Source organism: Ursus arctos, unplaced genomic scaffold (genome assembly GCF_023065955.2).
Source record: "Ursus arctos isolate Adak ecotype North America unplaced genomic scaffold, UrsArc2.0 scaffold_18, whole genome shotgun sequence".
Classification (NCBI taxonomy): Eukaryota; Metazoa; Chordata; class Mammalia; order Carnivora; family Ursidae; genus Ursus; species Ursus arctos.
Window position 1 is genome coordinate 33,004,229 of NW_026622852.1, and position 25,474 is coordinate 33,029,702.

Genomic DNA, 25,474 nt, shown 5'->3' on the forward strand with positions numbered 1-25,474 from the left:
GAAAACAGTGTGGAGGTCCCTTAAAAAGTTAAAAATTGAGCTCCCCTATGATCCAGCCATTGCACTACTGGGTATTTACCCCAAAGATACAGACGTAGTGAAGAGAAGGGCCATATGCACCCCAATGTTCATAGCAGCTCTGTCCACAATAGCTAAATCGTGGAAGGAGCCGAGATGCCCTTCAACAGATGACTGGATTAAGAAGTTGTCGTCCATATATACAATGGAATATTCAGCTATCAAAAAGAATGATTTCTCAACATTTGCTACAACATGGACGGCACTGGAGGAGATAATGCTGAGTGAAATAAGTCAAGCAGAGAAAGACAATTATATGGTTTCTCTCATCTATGGAACATAAGAACTAGGAACATCGGTAGGAGAATAAAGGGATAAAGAAAGGGGGGGTAATCAGAGGGGGGAGTGAATCATGAGAGACTATGGACTCTGAGAAACAAACTGAGGGCTTCGGAGGGGAGGAGGGTGGAGGAATGGGATAGGCTGGTGATGGGTAGTAAGGAGGGCACGTATTGCATGGTGTACTGGGTGTTATACACAACTAATGAATCATCGAACTTTACATCAAAAACCAGGGATGTACTATATGGTGACTAACATAATAAAAAAATATTTAAAAATATAATAAAATAAAGTTAATGGGGAAATCAGATCACGTAAGTCCTTAAAAACTATTGAAAGGACTTTGCAGGTTACTCTGCATTAAATAGTCACTAGAGGATTTTAAGCAGAGGAGTAACATGATCTGTCTTGTATTTTAAATGGATGGCTCTAGATACTGTGTGGAGAGTAGAATTAAATGGCCAAGCAGAGAAATAGAAAGACCAATTAGGGCCAGTTGCAAAATATCTAGATTAAAGATGATAGTGCCCTGGAGTAAGATGGCAAATGATGAGACAGGGAGAAGTGATATTTTTAGAACTCTTTTGAAAGTTATAATTCGTAGAGTGGCTTTGAGGGGGAGCTATTCTTTATTGTGGTAAAATATACGTTAAGTTTGTAATTTTATTTTTAAGTGTACAATCCATTACCATTAAATTCATTCCTAATATTTTGGAATTATGACCGATGTCCATTTCCAGAACCTTTTCATCATCAAATAGAAGTTTTGCAATCATTAAACATTAACTCCCACCCCCTTGACCAGCCCCTGATAATTTCAACTCTACTATCTCTGTAAATTTGCCTATTGTAGGTTCCTCTATAGGTGGAACCATATAATGTTTGTCCTTTTGTGTCAGGTTTATTTTAGTTAGCATATGTTTTCAAGAGTCATTCATGTTGTAGCATATATCAAAATTTACATTTTATGGCTAAATAATATTTCACTGTATATATATATATATATATATATATATATATATATATATATTATATATACACACACACTATATTTTGGTTATCAATTCATCTGTTGATAAATGTTTGAGTTCTTTCCACATTTTAGTATTGTAAATAGTGCTTCTGTGAATATTGTTATACCAGTATCTGTTTGAGTCTCTCCTTTCAATTCTTTTGTGTATATATGGATAAGTGGAAATACTGGATCATATGGCAATTCTACTTTTAACTTCTTAAGGAAGTGCCAAATTGTTTCTTATGGCAGCTGTATCATTTTGCATTCTTACCAACAATGCACAAGTTTTCTTATTTGTATAAATCCTTGCCAACATTTACTGTTTTCTATTTGCTTTTTGTTTTTGTTTTGTTTTGTTTTGCTTTATAATAGCTATCATAATGGGTGTGAAGTGATATCTCCCTGTGTTGTTGTTTTTTTTTAAAGATTTGTTTATTTATTTGACAGAGAGAGATAGCCAGCGAGAGTGGGAACAGAAGCAGGGGAAGTGGGAGAGGAAGAAGCAGGCTCCCAGCGGAGAAGCCTGATGTGGGGCTTGATCCCAGAACACTGGGATCACACCCTGAGCCGAAGGCAGACCCTTAACGAGTGCACCACCCAGGCACCCCTCTCCCTGTGGTTTTGATTTTCTTTTCTGTAATGACTGGTGATGTTGCACATTTTTTTATGTTATTCACCATTTATCTTTTTTGGATAGATGCCTATTCAAATCCTTTGCCCATTTTTGAAGTGAGTAGTTTCTTTCTTGTTGTTGAGTTTTAGGAGCCTTTACGTATTTTGGGTGTTAATCTCTACCAGGTATATAAATTCCAAATATTTTCTCTCACACCATGGGTTATCTTTTCACTCTCTAGATGGTATTCTTTGAATCACAAATTTTAATGTTGATGAAGTCAAATTTATGTTTTTGCTTTTGTTGCTTGTGCTGTTCATTTAGCCATGTAAATGTTAATTAAGGGGATTAATGATAAAGGGATCATTTTCTCAGTCAGACTTCCTAACCTTGAAGCATTGCTAAAACCTACTACCCTGCGACCTTGGCAATGTATTGACCTCTCTCTGTTGTCCTCATCTCTAAAAAAAGGATAATATCGTTCATTGTGAAGACTAATGAATTAACGTAGCATACTTAGAGGAGTGATTAGCACATAACAAGTACTCAATAAATAATTACTATTTTTATCTCTTAGATACTGCATTTTTTACAAATGAAGTTCCACAAAATTATTGTGGAAGGTTTCACACCTAATGTGTGACCTGGTTAACACTTTCAACAAGATCTATTTGAACCTCAGAATTTATGCTTGGTTTGTGCTGCATCTTAAGGGCAGTAGCATAGCTCTTATTGACCAACCTGAAAAGAAAAGGAAAAAAAAAAAATTAAAAAGAAAGAAGTCAAGCACCTGGAAAACCCATAAACTAGGTAATCCATTTCTGAATAATCAGTTTGGATATAAATTGTGTTTGAAAAAAGACTTCAGCTCAGTGAACCTAGCACTAAAGCCAAGAAAAAACTTTTTGTAAGAGACTCATGTTGGGCTTATTTGTGGAATTATTTTTAAAATATGCTGTTTGAATTGTGGCAGCATTTTGCTGCTGGAGTTTGGTACAAGAGAAATAAATATAATTTTCTAAGAATGTTTTTGAAGGTAACCTAACAATATGGAGGATTTAAAAATCTTTGCTCTAAACCACAAATACACTATAGCTATTCCATTTAACAGAAAAACATATATATATTTTTTTCTTCTTTTGGATACTCAGCCAGTTCTTTCCAACAGATTTAAATGTGATATCCGTCAGATAGCAGGTAAAGCACCTGCAGATGCATAAATTAAATTCTCTAATCTGTTCTTCCATTTACCTTGTCAATTTTTCTATAGAGCATTTTCTACTTAGCATTTTTCTACTTAGCATTTTCTCTGCCTTCCCTAGTTGAAGAGTAACATAAAACATGAGAAAAAGCTGCTCTTATATGTGAGGTTCTACCCTATGTTTTGAAAGGATAATTGGTAACCTTGTGGCATTTTTGTTCCAATTTTGTTTTCTTCATTTAAATACCAATTAAGGGATGAAAGGTTTCAAAGAGTTATCGTAATCAAATTCATATTGAAAAGTACATGTAACTTTTGCTATTGAAATTAATAAATTTGGGGCACCTGAGTGGCTCAGTTGGTTAAGCATCTGACTCTGAATTTCAGCTCAGGTCATGATCTCAGGGTTGTGAGATCCAGCCCCGTGACCAGCTCTACACTGGTTGTACACTGCTTAAAGTTCTCTCTCTCCCTCTCCTTCTGCCCCTACAACCTCTCTCCCTCTCTAAAATAAATAAATTAAATTAAATGAATAAATTTTATTTTTCTCTGTAGTTATAGAAGCTGTCTAAAATTTTTAATAAAATTTTAATAAAAATAAATTTTTAATTTTTAATAAATTTTTAATAAAATTTTAATAAAAATAAAAAATTTTTAATAAAAATAATTAAAAAAATAAAATAAAATATTTTCATAATGAGCGTATCTGAATTTTTCAAGTAAAAGTTCTTTGGTTTAATCCAAAATTTATGATTTTATTTCTTTCCAATATTTGATATATATTTATATATGTATGAGATACTACATATTAAAATTACTACATATACATATAAACATACATAAAATGTGCTACTAACAACATTTTACTTAATGCTATGTTCACTTAACTTTGTCATTTCAATGTCATAAGTTACTAAACATTTCAAATCCTGATTTATTTCCTTGTTTTTTAAACTAATAATGCCCTTGTAAGGGCATTTTTATTTATCCCATATTTTGCTGTTAAAAAATAATGCTATAATAGGGGTGTCTGGGTAACTCAGTTAAGTGTCCAATTTTTTATTTTCACTCAGGTCATGATCTCAGGGTCATGGGATCAAGCCCCTCAGTGGGCTCCACACTCAGTGGGGAGTCTGCTCGAGATTCTCTCTCTCTGTCTGCCCTCCCCCCTCCCCCCACACTCTCTCTCTCAAATAATAAATAAATAAATCTTTAAAAATGCTATAAAAATATTTTTCCATAATGATAGTAAAAATCTATATATTATTAGTGATTTCTTTTCATATATTGAATTATTGCTATGATTGAACTGTTGTTTATATATTATCAACCATTTCTATTATTTTCATTACATTTCCTATTCATGTCCAACAAATTTCTTCCCTGAAACATTAGTTTAGTTTAGTTTAGTTTTTTCTTGAAGTTACTTATACATTAAGGCCACTACACCCCTATTTTCAGGAGAAAATCAGGCATAAATTAAAGCATAATGCAAGTAAAATCTAATATTGCAAATTGTTGACCTTTGTCATTATATGTGTTGCAGGTATTCTTAGTCTATTATTTGCCTTCAGTTCTGTTTGATGTATTAAGCGGCATAAGGTTCTTTTTTATATATAGTTATGATTAACATTATGTATGTTTTCTAAAAGATTTCTTCCTTTAATTGTATATATGGAGAAGTATATCTTAAGTGAATGCCAAAGACATAATGCCTTGCTTATATATTAGATTTCAGTGGTTTTGGGTTTCATTTTTATATAGTTCTTACATTTTAATTAATTTATTTTATATCTTCATTGGCTTAGTAAAAGCTCCAGTAGACTCTCTTAATTTTTTACTGTTACTTTCATAATATTACAAGGAGAAAACAGTGGGTGGGTGATTAGTTGGAAAAGCTTTTTTGGAGAAAATCACTAATTAAAGGTTAATTAGATAATTAAAGAATGTATGTAAAAAGTGATTTGTAAACTTCAGAACACTCTTTAAATGTTGGCTATTATCGTTGATGCTATTAAATAGTTTTCTTTGTTTCTTCTCATATCACTAGTAGTGAATGCCAGCATATTGCTGCATAGGTTATAATTCCCTTTCTATAATTAGATCAAATGGAAGAGTTGTAGAAGAACTTTTGATGAAAAGGGATATCAGGCATTTGTAGCAGAGTTTATTTTGCTTATCCCATTGGAATATATACTTGTATATGCAGCCCACATTAGTGGTTTTACTCTATTTAAATAGTTTCATCTATCTGTTCCTTTGCTTGTCTACATGTAACTCTACTTTTGAAGGGAGAAAGTTCAATAAATTATGTGGCTGATTTTGCATTCAGAATTTTATCTGTTGATATCTTACCCTGTATTTATTTCCCAATTTTGTTATTGCTGGGCAAAGTACAAGTCATAGAGGATACAGGTTGAATTTAATTAAAAATTTAAAAAGACATTAAGTAACCCAAATACATTAACCATGAAATTTTACCTTAAATTTTTATTCTTTCTTTTTTTTTTTAAGATTTTATTTATTATTTGACAGAGAGAGAGACAGCCAGTGAGAGAGGGAACACAGGCAGGGCGAGTGGGAGAGGAAGAAGCAGGCTCCCAGCGGAGCAGGGAGCCCAGTGCGGGACTCGATCCCAGCATTCTGGGATCAGAGCCGAAGGCAGACGCTTAACAACTGAGCCACCCAGGCACCCCTTAAATTTTTATTCTTAAAAAAATTATCTTTTAATAACTTCTACATACTTAATCTCAAAATGAATAATTTCAACCTTTTGTTGATATTCATGTATGAGTTAAAATAAATCTTCTGCAACCTTGTTAGCAAATACATGTAAAATTAGCCAATGTTTAGAGAAACGTTCACTTTGTATTAATATGATCTGAAGTAGTATATTTTTTAAACTGCCTATTTCAACTTCCTGGAAAATGGGAGTTTATATATGGCTATCTATCTATATTACAGTTCAGCAACTAGGATATATAAAGCCTCTTGATAAAGTTGATTTTGCAAAATTATTGTTTCCATCTTTTTCTTCTCTTTCCCAGGGTTTACCCTCCCCAGGAATCTGAGAGTCTAGTTAACATCTAAGGTATCTGTAGCTGGGGAAAGCCTCCCTCCTTGGAAAACAGCTAAAGCTTAATGAATACAACAAATTACAAAAGTGTAACCTGCTCCCCCACATTTAAGGTTTACTTGTGTGCTATCTTTTCAATTATCGTTGGTGAAGCAATTATTTCCCCTATTGCACTCTGTGAAATCAGGAGCATTTGCAACCTGAACAGTACATTGCAAAATGCTTATACCTAGATCAGGTAGGCAAGTATGATAAATGGTGTGCAGAAAAGCATTTTTTCCTAACTCAGCAACTTGAGATAATTTGGATTTGCTAAACTTGGTATTATCATATAACAGTTTATTGTACACAGTGGTATTAATTATTTAAAGCTATTTCTAACTAATTATGTTCTTGTCCTTATGACCGGGGTCTCTGGTAAATAGAAAGTATTCAGTACATAATTTTTGAATAAACTGGGTAAACTTTTGGAAATTTTAGAAGAATGGTATCTCCTTATTTCTTGAAATACCCATCTTTTATTCATTATGCTTTTCAGCTAGATTTTTTAAAGCACCCTGCAGCATATATTGATCATAATCCTACATAGATTATCCTATACAGATAATCAGTCATTAAACATTTTCTAATTTCATTAGCCTACCTCTTTTAAGGGGGGAAAAAAGATCATTAGTATGCCAAAACATACTCTGCAATGAGCTCATTGCCTAAGGCTGACATTTACCCATACCCATGTCTTCTCCCCTATATCACGGGAATGAATTTGCTGTCATTCCAGTGGAGAAATCACAGCAAACAGACCCTTCCTCCTCAAGAATTTGTTTGAATGCAGCATTTAAACCATGACTAACTACATTTTTGGTTTTTTTTAATTTGTAGATGAGTGGAGAGACTTTACAGGAAATTGAAGCAAGAGAATAAAAAAGCTCAGATTTATGTTTTAGAGAAGTCAGTCACCATGGCTGCATTGTGGAGAATGAATTTGGGAGGTGTAAGATACCAAGTGCAGAGGTTAATCATGGGAAAAAGAAAGGGCCGGACTGAAGCAGTAATATTGGGAATAGAAAGAATGAGATGGATTTGAGAGTGTCTGGGTAGTAACAGAGGAAGTGAAAGCCCACAGTAAGCCCCAGGTCTTGACTCTGCTTATTATTGACAGGTGAGCAAGAGAACACAGCATGGGGAAGAGAGTTGATGGGGTAGGTGATCAAATTGTATTTCAAAATGCTTGCAGGGCTTTCTGCATTATAGACAATGTAAACAATAGCAAAAGTAAAAATTAAAAATAAAAATCACACGTATAATCTCACTATATTTTTCATGTAGATGCATTCATATAAAATCATTTTATATGTATATAAATATATTTTAAATAAAATTGTGATCATGCCATATACATAGGCCTATGAACTGCTCTTTTCCTTTAAATTATATCATAAACATTGTATTATATTAGTAAGGTTGGGCTGCTGTAACAAAATGCCATAGACAGGATGACTTAACAAAAGTTTATTTTCTCACAGTTCTAAAGGCTGTAAGTCTAGATCAGGGCACTCTCATGGTCAGCTTGTAGTAAGAGCTTTGTTCCAGACTTGCAGATGGCTACTTTCTAACTGTGCCCACACATGGTGGAGAGAGAGGGTGGTGAGCAAAGAAGTTGGGGAAGAGAGAAAGAAAGGGAGTGTGAGTGAGCAATTGAGAGGGCACACTCTCAGATATCTCTTCTTTATAAGGGAAGTAATTCCTCATGAGGGCCCACCTTAATGATCTTATCTAACCTTAATTACTTCTCATAGGGGCCCACTTTGAATACCATCACACGGGATTAGGGTTTTAAAATATGAATTTTGGGGGGATAAAACATTTAGCCCATAGCAAACATTGTAGTTGATGGAGAATATTCAAAGATGAATTATTAATTTTGAAGTCATTATAGAAAACTTCAGCTGGCAGGAGATACTGTATACTATTTTATACTCCAGACTTTGCATGTTTAGAAACTAAATAAGTGCAATTTGAATACTAAAATATGCATACCAAAAGTAGGACTTTCTTCCTGTGAAACAAAACTAGGGACTACCTTGGAGTAAGTTATTTTTAAACCTGTTAGCCAGAGATAACAAGGAACATATTTGTAGTCATGCAAACTAAGTTTTATTAATAATAATAATGCCAGAGGAACCATGTAGTGTTTCAAAAGGAGGCAGGGGGGATCCAGGGATAGTACTTGCTAGATTTGGAGGGAGGAGAGCTGGAATTAATCACATGGGTCTTTTTGTACTTACTCCTAAATCAGCTTATCTGTGTCTCATACCTGGTGTATTTAATTACTGACTAGAATTTATCGTGTGTGTGTGTGTGTGTGTGTGTGTGTGTGTGTGTGTGTGTATGGATAGAGAGAGAGAGAGAGAGAGAGATAAACACTGCTTTTAGAATATGACTTTATACATATAGCATACACAGCTATCTGTGTTACTAATCTATTGTTAATTTTAAATGTTCAGGTAAGCCTAACACTTAAAGTCTTAAATAAAAGTCCATCCAGTACTCATGAATCATATATTCTAAAGGGGAAACAAGGAGAGCAGTGACAAAACAGCCTTCTGGACTTATTTAGAATGTATGAAATTTTGAGACCACATGAATTGAATCTGTTCTGAGAAAAGGAACATTTTAATCCCTTTAATAAAAGATCTTGTCAGTGAAAAATGGTGAAACTGATTGTTACAATTAAGGCCTACAGAGCAACCAGGAGAAATCACTTCATTCCATACATGTATCATTCTATTTATAAGAAACCTTATTATACAAGAAACATAATAACTAGGTATTAAATTACTTTTCTTGAATTGAAGGGAAATGGAACCATCTTGGACCTAAAATTTATGCAGATCAGTAAAAACAAGAAATAGAACATTGCTTTATCCTTCTCATTAAGTTTCTGTTTCTCAGAATTTGTTCAACAGTACTTCCTACCTCAGATACCACGCTATCAGCTAACTATCTATATTTTGGAGACCTGGATTAAGGATTGACTAGTGCCACTTAGATATCTGGAGCCATAAAAAAAAGACAAAAATAAACTGAAACAATTTATTTTAATTTATAACAAACAAAACATACTAATTTCCAATAAGAAGGACTCAAGTTCTCCTAGATCCAACTGAGAATTTATAAAATAAGTTATAAATTCATTGCTTGTTTTAAAATACATGATTGATGGACTTGTACTTTTACCTATAATTTAACTGCAGAGAGAATTGCCATTTAACTTTAAACAACAGGAAAAATGGAAAAATATATGAAATCACATTTTTTCAGACACTGGAAAATAGGTAGCAAAAGATTGCGATCTCAGCTAGAAGGGAAACAAATGAGGTGGGTTGTTGTTATTTTTTTTTAAGATTTTGTTTATTTATTTGTCAGAGAGAGAGAGCAGGAGCAGTGGGGGAGAGCCAGAGGGAGAAGCAGGCCCCCTGCTGAGAAAGGAGCCCAATGTGGGACTGGATTCCAGGACCCTGGGATCATGACCCGAGCTGAAGGTAGATGCTTAACTGACTGACCACCCAGGCGCCCCTAAATTAGGTGGATTTTATGATCACCTCCAGATTACTGGCTGGAGGTAATAAAGCAGGGAGGAAGAATCCAAAAGAAACACATCAGTCACATTTATTTGAGAAGACAGAGACCAGAATTCAAGGAGGAAGAGGTAGTAAGAATTTGTAGGGCATATTTCACTTAGCATAATCCCCTCCCAGTTCCATCCATGTCGATGCAAATGGTGGGTATTCATCCTTTCTGAAGGCTGAGTAATATTCCATTGTATATATGGACCTCATCTTCTTTATCCATTCGTCTATTGAAGGGCATCTTGGCTCTTTCCACAGTTTGGCTATCATGGAGGACATTAGGAGAAAGAAGGGAAAAAATGAAGGGGGTGGAATCAGAGGGGGAGATGAACCATGAAAGACTACGGACTCTGGGAAACAAACTGAAGGTTTTAGAGGGGAGGGGGGTGGGGGGATGGGTTAGCCTGGTGATGGGTATTAAAGAGGGCAATACGCAATGAGCACTGGGTGTTATAGGCAGACAATGCATCATGGAACACTACATCAAAAACTAATGAAGTACTGTATGATGACTAATGTAACATAATAAAAATTAATTAATTAATTAATTAAAAAGAATTTTTAGGGCAGAGTACTGAAGAAGAGGGACATATTTAGGTCCATAATGGAAGAATGCAGGAGCCATGAGATTTTATGGGGCTGAAGGGCAGGGCCAGAGGCTGGCTGGCAAACTGATCTTCCTCAAACATGCCAGTGATCATCTTCCCAAGAAATGGTGCTAAAATAACTGGATGTTCACCTGAAAATAAATAAATGAACCTCAAATCTTATCTCACATGATATATAAAAAGTAGTTTAGCATGGATTATAGGCCTAATATAAGAACTTAAAACTATAAAACTTTTCAAAGAAAATATAGGAGGGGCACCTGGGTGGCTCAATCGGTTAAGTGTCCAACTCTTGATTTTGGCTCAGCTCAGGATCTCAGGGTCCTGAGATCAACCCCCCTCCCTGACTTTGTGTCAGGCTCCACTTTCAGCACCCTCCCCTGCTCACGCTCCCTCCCTTTCTCTCTCAAATAAATAAATAAATCTTTAAATTAAAAAAAAAGAGAATATAGGAAAAAATCTTTGTGCCTTTGTGGTAGGGAAAGATTTCTTACATACCCTTAAAAAAAAGAGTTATAAAAGAAGAAAGTGAAGAATTGAATATCATCAATAGTAAACTTTTTTCTACTGTTTGAAAAACACTTAAGAAATGAAATGGTGAACCACAAACTGGGAGATAGTTTTTGCAAAACATGCATTTGATAGCGGTCTCATATCCAGAGGATATAAAGAATTCTTGCAAATAAAAATGAGAAGATAAACCAGCTGAATTTTTAAAACTAGGAAAAACCTTGAAAAGAAACTTTGCCAATGAAGATATATGAATAACAAACACATTAAAAGATGTATAAATGCATGTTTCATTAGATAAATGCAAATTTAGATCATAAGAAGCTACTCCTACACAACTAAACTGACTAAAATCAAACACATTAACAATAACAAATATAGAGAACGTGGACCAACTTCATCCTCTCGTACACTGCTGCTGTGAATACAAAACGGTATGACCACCTTGAAACATACTTTGGCAGTTTAGTTAAGTATGTTTTTACTATATAACCTAGCAATCACTGTCCTAGATATTTACCAAAAGAAAATGAAAACACATTTCCATACAAAACTTGGACACTAATATTTATATCAGCTTTCCTCATAACCACCAAAAAGTGGCAACAATCAATCAGAACGCCCACAAACTAGTGAGTGGATAAACAAATTGTGGTACACCTTACAATGAAATATTATTCAGCAATTAAAAGAGAAAAGAAAGTTCTGATACGCATAACAACAACATGGGTAAATCTCAAAAGCTTTATGCTATGTTAAAGAAGCCAGACTCAGAAGCCAACCTACTATATTACTCCACTTACTTTAGATTTGCTAAAAGACAAAAATATGGTGATAGAAAACAGATTGGTGGTTGCCTCAGGTTCAGGTGATAAAAGAGGATTGCCTTCAAAGGAACTTGGAGGAATTCTTTGGGGTGGTGGGCATGTTCAACACTCTGATTGTGATGGTGGTTACACAGTTGTGTACATTTGTCAAAACTTACTGAACTGTACAAGTGAGTGAATTTTATTGTATGCAAGTTATTAATTAAACATTAAAAAATATGAAACAAAATACAGGGCCATGTTTTTATAAAGGCGCAATCCTGAGTATCATTATGAGATAAAAGCTAAGAGAGGTAAACTAAGGATTGTAGTCTAAAGGCACTATACCATAATGAGAGAGAAGAATACAAAAAAACAATGACTGGGTTATCATTGTGTTATATTTAAATTTTGTAGGTCATTTTTGTTTCTTTTCCTTCTACTTCTTCTCCTTCTCCTTCTCTTCCTTCTTCAACTTTACTTATTTCCACACATCAAGATTTCAATGATCTTTGCTTAATTTGTTTATTGAAGTATAATATACATACAACAATATGAACAAATATTAACAGTATGGCCCAATGCATTTTCACAAAGTGAACACACACATGTAACTGAGACCCACATTATAAAATACTATTCAGCAGTACCCAAGATTCTTTGTGATCCAATTTTAACTACTAAACCCTCTTCTGATTTCTAACAGAATTAATTCATCTGTTGTACTTTACATGATTAAAATCATAAAATATGCATTCTTTTATGTGATAATTTGCTAACGATATTCATACATATCTTTTCCTTTATTTGCTTGTTATTTGTTATTATTGCTGTACAAATGCCCAGCGACATTATTTGCAGAGACCCTTATTGAAAAATTATTAAGAATTTTAGAACATGACACCAGAATAGCAAACCAGGCAAGGACAGGGCCCCTTTGAGTAAAGGGCTCTGTGTGACTTCCCATGTAGCACTCATGGGACACTGGCCCTGAATACATAGTATTTCACTGTGTGAACACATAACAATTTTTTAAAAATCTATTCTATTGCTGATAAAAATCTTGAGATGTTTTCTGTTTTCTGATACTGTGAATGATGCTGCTATGAATATTTTAATTTCTTTTAGAGAAAATTATTTCTATGTGCATTTATATTGGATATTTACCTGGAATTGGAATTTTAGGTAATGCATCCAGTTGTAGTACATAATGTCAAACGTTTTACCAAAATAGTTGTTCCAGCTTCTTACAGTCTCACTAGCAGTATATAAATAAGAGTTCCAGTTATTCTACATCTTCATCAATACTTGACATTTTCTATTTTAGTGGAGAATTTGGTGGGTGTGTGTGGTTGTCCATTGTGATAGTCTGTTTGCAAAAAGGGCTGCAGCCATTTTCCCATCGCTGCACACAGGCCTCTTTATGATGTGACTGAGGAAATAGTATGAAAAATATAATTTGTTAATATTGCATTTATTATGCCAAATAGTCATATATTCTTTTGGAGCCTATAATTTTGGGATATGTGTTCTTTCTTTGAATCTTCAAATTAATGATCTCTTTACTTCATCTGAAACATTATTTTATAGACTTCATATAAGACTGTATTTTTTTCCTCATTACTATCCATTAAGCAATGAAAGATCTAACTGGATTCTGCATTTTCATTCAAACAGCTTTTTTTTTTTAATTTTTCTTATTCTCCAGTGTTTGTCCACTTGGATAGATTTTAGATTTTCATCTCTAATGGTGGCCAGGTTAGAGTTCACTTCACACCTGAGGTGTTCAGAAGATTTTCATCATCTCCTCAGGAGATAATCTGTATCGTATATCTCTATAATATTTTAAGTGTATAGAAGATGTGCTAATTCTTCTTCTTAGTATGTACTGATAACAGAAGTTCTCCTACATCAAACAATTCAGTAATTTGGACAAAAGTACCCAGTTGCAATATGCTGCATTCAGACCCCTAATTCATGAATTTTATTTTAGTAATTTCATTTTCTGCCTGGAGGTAGGAAGACATCAACTGACAATAGTTGGATAAAATGGGAAAAGAGGAATCATATGGCTGGCATTAAAAAATAAAAAAGCTATTTTATAGAAGAAAGTGCTTGATTAGAAGAGATGCCATTTACCAATGGCTTGTATGTACCAAAAAGAAAAATATATGTATCATAATGATTCCTCTCTTTAGCCATGGAAGAAAAACGCTTGGATTTTTACCTTACATATGAAGAAATAGAAGTTTAAAAAGTTTTAATAATGTGGCCAAATTTCCTCAGTGAATAATTAGCAGAGACATTTTAAGGTTTGTAATATATAATGAATTAACATTTGCAACAGGATGCTGGCCAATGAACCCAATATAAAATACCAATATCCCTTAAAAACAAGATTTGTATAATGTGTGTATGTATGTGTGTGTGTATTTATAATTAAAGGTGGCTAGTTTATAAAATAACTCAAGGATTATTTGGTTCATTGAACTTTTAAAAATCACTGATTTCATAAAGAGAATGCGTTTACTTATATGTCTGTCTCTTAAAAGAAAAAATTATTTTAGGACACAAAGAAGTGATGTGAAATTAACTTATGATCCTGAATTTCTGTTTTTCAGAACTGTAATGAGAACAATAGGCAGAATGAATGTTATTTCCGGAGGTAAGTACAATGACATGTGATCTTATATCATTGAGCACAGTGAACAGCTTACAATGAATAATGTTTTCATACAACCACCTGCAAGTACTAAAATATGAATTAAAATGTCTAATGTTTGATTTAATGTCACATTTTAGCATTGAATGCATGACTTTAATTGGGCTGTGCTTAGTTATTGAAACTATAACCTATATCACTTAACACAAGAAAAGTTAATATAACACATCCTTTTATTTCTTAAAATCAGTGTGAAATGTGAGTGAAAGAAAGTGTATGTATAAAAGCAAATGATTATTTGAAATAGCAGCACAGGAAATACATTGTAATTGTAATTTGTTTTTTTCAGTTATTCTCAGGGTTTTTATAGAGATTTAGGGAACATCTAATGTAAAGAATAGTAACATATGAGTGTCAGAGGTCATTTAGTGTAACGTTTTACTCATCTAAATCAATCTCAGAATGTAATCCAGATGGCACAGTTTTCAGCCAACCTTAAATTGCCTTGCTCCAACTGCAGAAGTACTGTCTTGAAGAGTTCTAGTTGACTTACAACCTTCTTCTCTAACATTCCCTCCATGGACTATGGCCTTGGCAAAAGGCCACTCAACTTTTGGACAAGACTAGCCATCAAAAATTAGTTAGATACAAACCAAAATCATTCTTTGTAACGAGTCTTAGGCCGTATTTTTTTTCTTTTTATACTTCGTTAAACATTCATGAGATAGAAATCTCAGCAGTAGTTACTCTATAATAAAATAGTTCTCAACTGGGATAACAACTTCCTTAAAATTATTTTGTAAATGTTTAGAAGACTTGTTATTTGTCACAGTGGTTATGATGTATTAATGGCATTTTTTGATCAAAGGCCAAACATGACAGACAAGCAAAAGGCAGAATATTCCTGTACATGGAAGAATTGGCTCATGTTCCATGCAACTTTTCATTGTCCCACTGAACATTAATTTAGATGAATACAACTCTTAATAGTTATCTGAGCCCTTATCCTAATATATGTAATCACAAAATGTTTTTCCATGGGTCAATATACACTGAATTCTGCATGCAATACAATACACTATGCAGTTGTAAAAATAATAATAAAGAAACTATGTGAAAAGACCTCTAATATTTATTTTATATAAAAAAAGCTAGTTATAGACCAATATAAATTCTAGACTCCATTTCTGTTAAATAAAAATACATATTTCTTTGCATATACAATATAATACACATATACATATATGTATATAAAAAAATGCTGGAAGGATACACAAGAAACTAATAACAGGGGTTATTTATGGATAGGCATGAGGGAGAACTAGACACATGGATGACAGTGGGCATGAGAGAAAATAAATAAGCAAACAAATAAATGTGTGTACATAGTTTTATGAAAAATTTGCCTGCATTGAGTATTAAAATTAGGTTAAAAGAATATATATCACACCTATTTTTTAATGTGTTTTATGTTTTCTTGTCTTACTAGATTTTCTAAAAATAATAATTATCAGGCTTATGTCAGACTTCTCAGGAATATTGAATCCAAAGGAGCCATTTCTGTTGAATTTTGATGAAAAATAGTTAATCCAAAAATGCTTGCTGATTCAAATGCTCTCTTACATATGAAGGCAACAGAGAAGAAATATTCATAGATATTCAAGACTTAAAATATGATTTCTGAAAAAAAAAGTTTAACTGTCTCAGCAGTCTCCAAAATAAAGCAAAATAAGAATTCAAAAACAGAGAAGACATGATCTAGATAAAATGATTTTTTATTACATCACCAGTTTATACCAAGATAATGCTGAAGAACCCAAAAAAAGTGGTGGAAAGAATTAAACTAGAAATCCAAATCTTCTGAATTTGATTCTTCATGTCATGTTTACAGAGGGTGATCTAGTAAGAGATATTTCCACGTCTTTGTGCCTCAGTTAATTTCATTAATGAAAACAGATAATGGCAGCTACTTCATAGTTATATTTTTAGACTATAGTAAGATATTTGTGAAAAGATTTGAAAATCAGCTGGATAATCTCTTTATAGCATCTTCACCCTATCCTATATCCTTTCTCCCAGGATGTTTCTTTGCTTTCTTTTTTTTTTTTAAGATTTTACTTATTTGACACAGCATGAGAGAGCATAAGCAGGGGGAGAGGCAGAGGGAGAGGGAGGAGCAGAACCCTGGGATCATGACCTGAGCCTAAGGCAGACACTTAACTGAGTCACCCAGGTGCCCTCCCAGGATGTTTCTAACTCACTTTCTTTGCCTGACATATAAAGTTTCAATCTCCCTAGTTAGCAATTTCCCCTACCTTGCAAAGCCCATCTCAAATTCTGTCTACCTAATTAATGATCTCTCATGATATTAGACATCACTGATGATTTTTAACTGCTTTTTTTACATTATCTACATAACACCATCATATTGTACTAGTTTATTGTAAGTGTATATATAATCTATTTAATACTTCCCTAATAGTTATATATATATATATATATGTATATATATATATAATCTTCCCTAATAGTTATATATAAGTGTATATATAATCTATTTATATATATATATATAAAATCTATTTATATATATATATAATCTTCCCTAATAGTTATATATATATATATATATATATATATATAAGTGTATATATAATCTATTTAATACTTCCCTAATAGTTTCATCACAGATGAAAAGGTAATGCCCATGAAAATTGTCATTCAGATGAGGAAAAATGTATGACATGATATCTTGAGAAAATAAAGTTTCAAAATTGTTTAAAGGGAATAATTAAATTTTGTTAAATCTATCTGTGATAGTCTTCTTAATAATTAATAGCCTCAATCTAATTATGACAAAATATTAGATAAAAACAAAATTGAGGATCATTCATCAAAATATTTGACCAATGCTCTTCAAATGTGTCAAGGTTATGAAAGACAGGACTGAAGCATATTGCAAACTGCACAAGATTAAGGAGAAATAACAACTAAATACAATGGATCTTAGATAGAATTCCAAAACCAAAATAGGATATTAGTGGAAAAACTGATGACATCTGAATAAAAGTCTGTAGTTTATTTTAGAGCACCGCAACAACATTAATTTCATGGGTTTGGGTTTTTTTTTTTTTAATGTTCCATGATTCATTATTTCCGTATAACACCCAGTGCTCCATGCACTATGTGCCCCCCTTAATACCAATCACTGGCCTATCCCAGTCCCCTACCCCCCTCCACTCTGAAGCCCCCAGTTTGTTTCCCAGAGTCCATAGTCTTTCATGGTGCATTCCCCCTTCTGTTTACCCCTCCTTCATTCTTCTCTTCCTTCTCCTACCAATCTCCCTGCTATTTCTTATGATCCATAAATGAGTGAAACCATATGATAATTGTCTTTCTCAGCTTGACTTATTTCGCTTAGCATAATCTCCTCCAGTCCTGTCCATGTTGCTGCAAATGTTGGGTAATAATTCTTTCTGATGCCTGAGTAATATTCCATTGTATATATGGACCGCATCTTCTTAATCCAGTCATCTGTTACAGGGCATCTCGGCTCCTTCCACAATTTAGCTATTGTGGACAGAGCTGCTATGAACATTGGGGTGCATATGGCCCTTCTCTTCAGTACGTCTGTATCTTTGGGGTAAATACCCAGTAGTGCAATTGCTGGATCATAGGATAGCTCTATTTTTAGATTTTAAGGGACCTCCACGCTGTTTTCCAGAGTGGCTGTACCAACTTGCATTCCTACCAACAGTGTAAGAGGGATACCCTTTCTCCACATCCTCTCCAACATTTGTTGTTTCTTGCCTTGTAAATTTTGGCATTCTAACTGGCAAAAGGTGGTATCTCAATGTGGTTTCGATTTGAATTTCCCTGATAGCTAATGATTTTGAACATTTTTTCATGTGTCTGTTAGCCATTTGTATGTCTTCATTGGAAAAGTGTCTGTTCATATCCTCTGCCCATTTTTTGATTTGATTATTTGTTTCTCATGTATTCAGTTTGAGAAGTAGATCTTTGGTACCAGTCTTTTATCTGTAGTGTCATTTGCAAATATCTTCTTCCATTCCGTGGGCTGCCTCTTAGTTTTTTTGACTGTTTCCTTGGCTGTGCAGAAGCTTTTTATCTTGATGAAGCCCCACAAGTTCATTTTTTCTTTTGTTTCTCTTCCCTTTGGAGATGTGTCATGAAGAAAGTTGCTGTGGCCAATGTCAAAGAGGTTGCAGCTTATATTCTCCTCTATGATTTTGATGGATTCCTCTCTCACATCGAGGTCTTTCATCCATTTGGAGTTTATCTTTGTGTATGGTGTGAGAGAGTGGTCAAGTGTCATTCTCTTGCATATAGCTGTCCAGTTTTCCCAGCACAATTTATTGAAGAGATTGTCTTTTTTTCACTGGAGGTTTTTTACTGCTTTGTCAAAGATTAGTTACCCAAAGAGCCAAGGGTCCATTTCTGGGTTCTCTATTCTGTTCCATTGGTCTATGTGTCTGTTTTTGTGCCAGTACCATGCTGTCTTTGTGATCACAGCTTTGTAGTATAGCTTGAAATCCGGCATCGTGATGCCCCCAGCTTTGTTTTTCCTTTTCAACAATTCCTTGGCAATTTCGGACCTTTTCTGGTTCCACACAAATTTAAAGGCTGTTTTTTCCAGTTCTTTGAAAAATGTCATTGGCATTTTGATCGGGATGGCATTGAAAGTGTAGATTGCTCTGGGTAGCATAGACATTTTAACTATATTCTTCTGATCCATGAGCATGGAATATTTTTCCATCTTTTTGTTTCTTCTTCAATGTCTTTCTAGAGTGATTTGTAGTTCCTAGAATATAGATCCTCTCTCTGGTTAATTTAATTCCGAGATAACGTATGATTTTTGGTGCTATTGTAAATGGAATGGATTCCCTGATTTCTCTTTCTTCATTCCCATTGTTCATGTATAGAAGTGCAACTGATTTCTGAGCATTGATTTTGTATCCCACCACATTACTGAATTGCTCTATAAATTCTAGTAATTTGGGGGTGGAGTCTTTTGGGTTTTCCATATAGAGTATCATGTCATCTGCAAAGAGAGACAGTTTGACTTCTTCTTTGCCAATTTGGATACCTTTTATCCCTTTTTGTTGTCTGATTGCTGTTGCAAGGACTTCTAGTACTATGTTGAATAATAATGGCAAGAGTGGGCATCCTTGTCGTGTTCCTGATCTTAAGGGAAAGGCTTTCAGCTTTTCCCCATTGAGAATGATATTCACTGTAGGCTTTTCATAGATGGATTTTATGAACTTGAGGAATGTAACCTCCATCCCTACACTCTGCAGGGTTTTAATCAGGAAAGGATGCTGTATTTTGTCAAATGCTTTTTCTGCATCAATTGAGAGGATCACATGGTTCTTGACTCTTTTCTTGTTGATATGATGTATCACACTGATCGATTTGCAAATGTTGAACCACCCTTGCATCCCAGGGATTAATCCCACTTGGTCTTGATGGATAATCCTTTTAATGTACTGCTGGATCCTATTAGCTATGATCTTGTTGAGAATTTTGGCATCCATATTCATCAGGGATATCGGTCTATAATTCTCCTTTTTGATGGGGTCTTTGCCTGGTTTGGGGATCAAGGTAATACTGGCCTCATAGAATGAGTTTGGTCGTTTTCCTTCTGTTTCTATTTTTTGAAACAGCTTCAAGAGAATAGGTCTTATTTCTTCTTTGAATGTTTGGTAAAATTCCCCGGGGAATCCGTCAGGCCCTGGACTCTTGTTTTTTGGGAGGTTTTTGATCACTGCTTCAATCTCTTCATAATTAATCGGTCTGTTTAAATAATCAAGTTCTTCCTGTTTCAGTCTGTTTCAGTTTAGTTTATAGGTTTCCAGGAAGGCATCCATTTCTTCCAGGTTGTTTAATTTATTGGCATAAAGCTGTTGATAAAAGTTTCTAATGATCCTTCCTATTTCATTGGTGTTGGTCGTGATCTCTCCCCTTTCATTCATAATTTTATTAATTTCAGTCCTTTCTCTATTCTTTTGAATAAGTCTGGCTAGTGGCTTATCGACCTTATTTATTCTTTCAAAGAATAAGCTTCTAGTTTTGTTGATCTGCTCTACTATGCTCCTGATTTCTAATTCATTGATCTCTGGTCTCATCTTGATCAACTGCCTTCTCGTGTGTGAGTTAGGCCTGTTCTTCTGTTCCATCTCCAGCTTCTTGAGGTGACAATATAAAAACTGCATTTTCAATTTTTCTATTCTTTTGAGAGAGGCTTGGATGGCTATGTATTTTCCCCTTAGGACTGCCTTTGCAGTGTCCCATAGGTTTTGGACCGATGTGTTTTCATTTTCGTTAGTCTCCAAAAATTGTTTAATCTCCTTCTTAATTCCCTGATTTACCCATTCATTCTTGAGCGGGATGGTTCTTAGTTTCCAAGTGTTTGAGTTTCTTCCAAATTTTTCCTTGTGATTGAGTTCCAGTTTCAAAGCATTGTAGTCTGAGAATATCCAGGAATAATCTCAGTCTTTTGGTATCAGTTGAGACCCGTTTTCTGACCCAGTATATGGTCTATTCTGGAGAAAGTTCCCTCTGCATCCAAAAAGAATGAGTATTCTGCTGTTCTGGGGTGTAGTGTTCTGTATATATCTATGAGGTCCATCTGGTCCAGTATGTCATTCAAAGCTCTTGTTTCTTTGTTGATTTTCTGCTTCGGTGATCGGTCTAGTGCTGAGAGCAGAGTGTTGAGGTCCCCTACTACTAATGTATTATTATCTATATGTCTCTTTATTCTGGTTAAGAGTTGGCTTGTGTATCTAGCTGCTCCCCTATTGGGGGCATAGATATTTATAATTGTCATATCCACTTGTTGGATACATCCTTTAAGAATAATATAGTATCCTTCTGTATCTCTAACTACAGTCTTTAGTTTAAAATCCAATCTGTTTGATATGAGAATTGCTACCCCAGCTTTCTTTTGAGGTCCATTGGCATGAAAAATGATTTTCCATCCCTTCACTTTCAGTCTGGATGTAACTTTAGGTTAAAAATGAGTCTCTTGTAGACAGCAAATGGATGGGTCATGTCTTTTTATCCAATCTGCAACCCTGTGGTATCTTATGGGAGCATTTAGGCCATTCACATTGAGAGTGATTATTGAGAGATATGATTTTAATGATGTCATGTTGCCTGTGAAGTCTTTGTTGCTATAGATTGCAAATTTCTGTTTGTATCACTCTGGGGCCTTTTTACTTTTATAGAACCCCCCTTAATATTTCTTGTAGGGCTGGCTTGGTGGTCACAAATTCCTTCAGTTTCTGCCGGTCTTGGATGATTCTTATCTCTCCATCAATTCTGAATGACAGCCTTGCTGGATAAAGGATCCTTGGCTGCATGTTCTCAGTTAGAGCTTTGAAAATACCTTGCCAACCCTTCCTGGCCTGCCAGGTCTCTGTAGACAGGTCTGACGTTATTCTGATGTTCTTCCCTCTGTATGTAAGGATTTTCTTCCCCCTGGCCGCTTTCAATACTGTATCCTTTGATCTAATATTTGCAAAATGCACTATGACATGACGTGGTGTAGGTCTGTTCTCATTGATCTTGGGAGGGGTCCTCTCTGCCTCTTGGACACCAGTGCTTGTTTCCTTTGCCAGATTAGGGAAGTTCTCGGCTATAATTTGTTCAAATATCTCTTCTAGACCTCTCTCTTTCTCCACCCCCTTGGGGATGTCGATGATTCTGACGTTGGAACGTTTCATTGAGTCAGTAATGTCCCGTAATCTACATTCTTGAGATTGGATTTTTTGGAGCCACGTTTCCGTTTTTCCTTTCTCTTCTACCATCCTATCTTCCAATTCACTAATTCGTTCTTCTGCCTCATTACCCTGGCTGTCAGAGCGTCTAGTTTAGACTGTATTTGATTCATAACATTTTTAATTTCTGCCAGATTCGCTCTCATTTCCACCCTACAGATTCTATATTCTCGTTAATATTTTCATTAATATTTTTTTCAAGCCTACACATCATCTTGACCATTGTTACTCTGAACTCCATTTCTGACAATTTGGTTATATCCATATCCATCAGTTCTGTGGCAGAGGCCACAGTCTCTGTGTCCTTTCTTTGCTGAGTGTTTCTCCTCCTCATCATTCTGATGAGGAGAGGTTGCAGGGATGCACAGAGCCCAAATTATTGACCAGGACCCAGGCAGTGTGCCCTTGTTTTGTAGGGACCTTAGGGATGTGGGCTTCTTGATTTTTCAGCCTGCCTTCTGGGGGAGGGGCCTGCCGTGCTGATACTCGGGCAGCCCTGTTTGGGTAGAGTTGCCCCGCCCCCTCTGAGGGGGGATGGGGATGGCCACAATGGGAACTGGTATTTCTGGGCTTTTGTTCTCTGGTGGCTTTCCGTGGCAGTTTTCTGTGCCTCTTCTGAGAGTCAGAGCAGCAGTGGCTGTATCCTAGCCTCTGTCTCAGAACAGAGAGATCACAGTCCTCTCTCCACTGAACTCTCCTGGCCACTTTAACTCTGTGTCCGTCCCAAGCTCCCGAGCTGAAAACCCCGCAGCATCCCGGGATGTGCGCTCCACAGCCACTCTCCCAGCCCTTGCTTCCAGGGCTGGCACGTGTCCATCCTTTGTGCTTCTAACACCGCCAGCAGCCCCTGGTTCCCGCACGCGCTCCCGAGCCCCCTGTTTCAGTGTGGTTTGCGCATGCTCCGGAGCACCAGTTTTCCATCTACTTGCACACATGCTCCCGGGATCCCGGTTTCAGTCTAGTTCGAGTGTGCACTCCAGAGCTCCAGTTTTCAGTTTGGACATGCGTGCGCTCCCAAGCTCCCTGTTTCAGTCCAGTTCCAGTGAGCACACCAGAGCATGGAGAGCACGAGCACAAGCAGGGGGTGTGGCAGGCAGAGGGAGAAGCAGCCTCCCTGCTGAGCAAGGAGCCCAATGTGGGAGTTGATCCCAGGACCCTGGGATCATGACCTGAACCAAAGGTGGTCACTTAACCGACTGAGCCACCCAGGCATCCCGGCTCCATAGATTTTAAATTATATATAATAGAATATATTATAAATATAATTATATTATATAATTATATATATTTATATATATTATATATATAATATTTACAATTACAAATAATATATTTACAATTATATTAGATATATATTTACAATTATATTATATATATATATATATTTACAATTATAACAAATTAAGAAACAAATTCAGCAGTAACCAAGGGCGTTAATCTTGGCATATTCAGCTCCACATTTTACTTAAAGGGAAGATCTGTTAAAATACTGCAGTAGAGGGAAACTTTGCTTGTTCAGGCAGTATGAAAACTGATTCTTTGGAGGTTTAGGAAGGTTGGTATTGGCAAATGAAGTTGGAGAAATAGACCTGGATAAAATCTTAACATTTTTTACTTCTGAAGCTTGATAATCGTAGGACTTTTTTACAATTTTAAAAATCATTGAGAACCCCAACAGCTTTTGATTCTGTGGGTTATATATATGAGTATTACCATGCTAGAAATTAAGATAAAAGTTGCACATAGTTATTAGTTCATTTTAAAATATTTTAAATATTTTATGAAAAAAAGGTTATATTTTCCAGAGCTGTAACTTAATGCAAAGAATGACAGTGTGTTTTACCTTTTTAAAATCTCTTTAAAATTACTGACTCAGTTGAGTGTCTGCCTTCAGTTGGGTTCATGATCCCAGAGTCCTAGGATCGAGTCCTGCATTAGGCTCCATGCTCAGCGGGGAGTCTGCTTCTCCCTCTCCCTCTGCCTCTGCCCCTGCTTGTGCTGTCTCTCTCAAATAAATAAATAAATAATCTTAAAAAAATAAAATTACCGATTAATAGGAAATAACTATATTTTCATATATGTTTCTACATTTTATTTGTTACATTTTTTGGTTGAAATACTTGTAGAGAATTTGATCTCAGACAGATTTGTAGTTGGGAAAGGGAGGAATATTTTGAGAGACATTTCAATAATTGTAAATATTCTTTGATAAGAACAAAGTTTCACAAGAAGTAGTTTCATAAAGTTTCATTGAAATGTGAAATCTAAAACCATGCAAATTTTGCATAGTTACATTAAAATACATCTGTCTTTCATCTTAAATGAACCTTTTACCCATGCATGATTTCAAAACATTATGTACTGGTTATTTAGAAAATATTCATTCACAGAGTCATTGTGCAGATCTTTCAAATGGTGACTCACTTTACTATACAGTATGAAGAAAATCACATTAATATCAATATCAATCTCATCAGAAAAGCCTTTATTATTAAGAAAGTGTGAAGTTTATAGTGGATACAAGTTTTCCAAAAAATGTTTTTTTTTTTGAGAGCTCAAATTTTATCATTGGAAATATATATTGTCCCTTGTTTTCCTTGAAGTGGTCCATACTTCTTTTTTTGAGAATATGCCTGCCATTTTTGAGAATTCTACTCAGGATTGAATAATGATAGTTTTTCTGTTGTACTTTCATCTAAGTAAAATAGTGTTCCATTAAAAAGTCACAAAAAAAAAGTGTTCCATAAAAAGACCATTAGCTCACTATACAACCTATGCATTATAAAAGTAATTTTCTTGAACAACTATCACATTTTGGTATGCAGTAGAACTGCTTTATATGTACTTCCCATGCCATCATGTAAAAAATGATATACACTCAAAGGGTTGAAATTTAATAAAATTAATAATTTTTATTACTCCATATGTGAATTCTTAAGTGAAATTTGCTTTTTTTTTTTTTTTTTTTTTTTTTTTTGGGCAAGCGCCTATGGTGAAGAATACAGTGATTACTTATTTCGGTTTGTCACTATTGCTGTGATTCATGCTAAGACACAAGCAGTTTCTGCATCCATGTTGTTGAACCATCATTATAAATGTCAGGGCAATAAAAAAGGTGAATACTATCTTTACACTACTATGAACATAGTTTTAGCCCCCCAGATCTTTTGAAAGGATCTTTGAGATGCCCAAAGG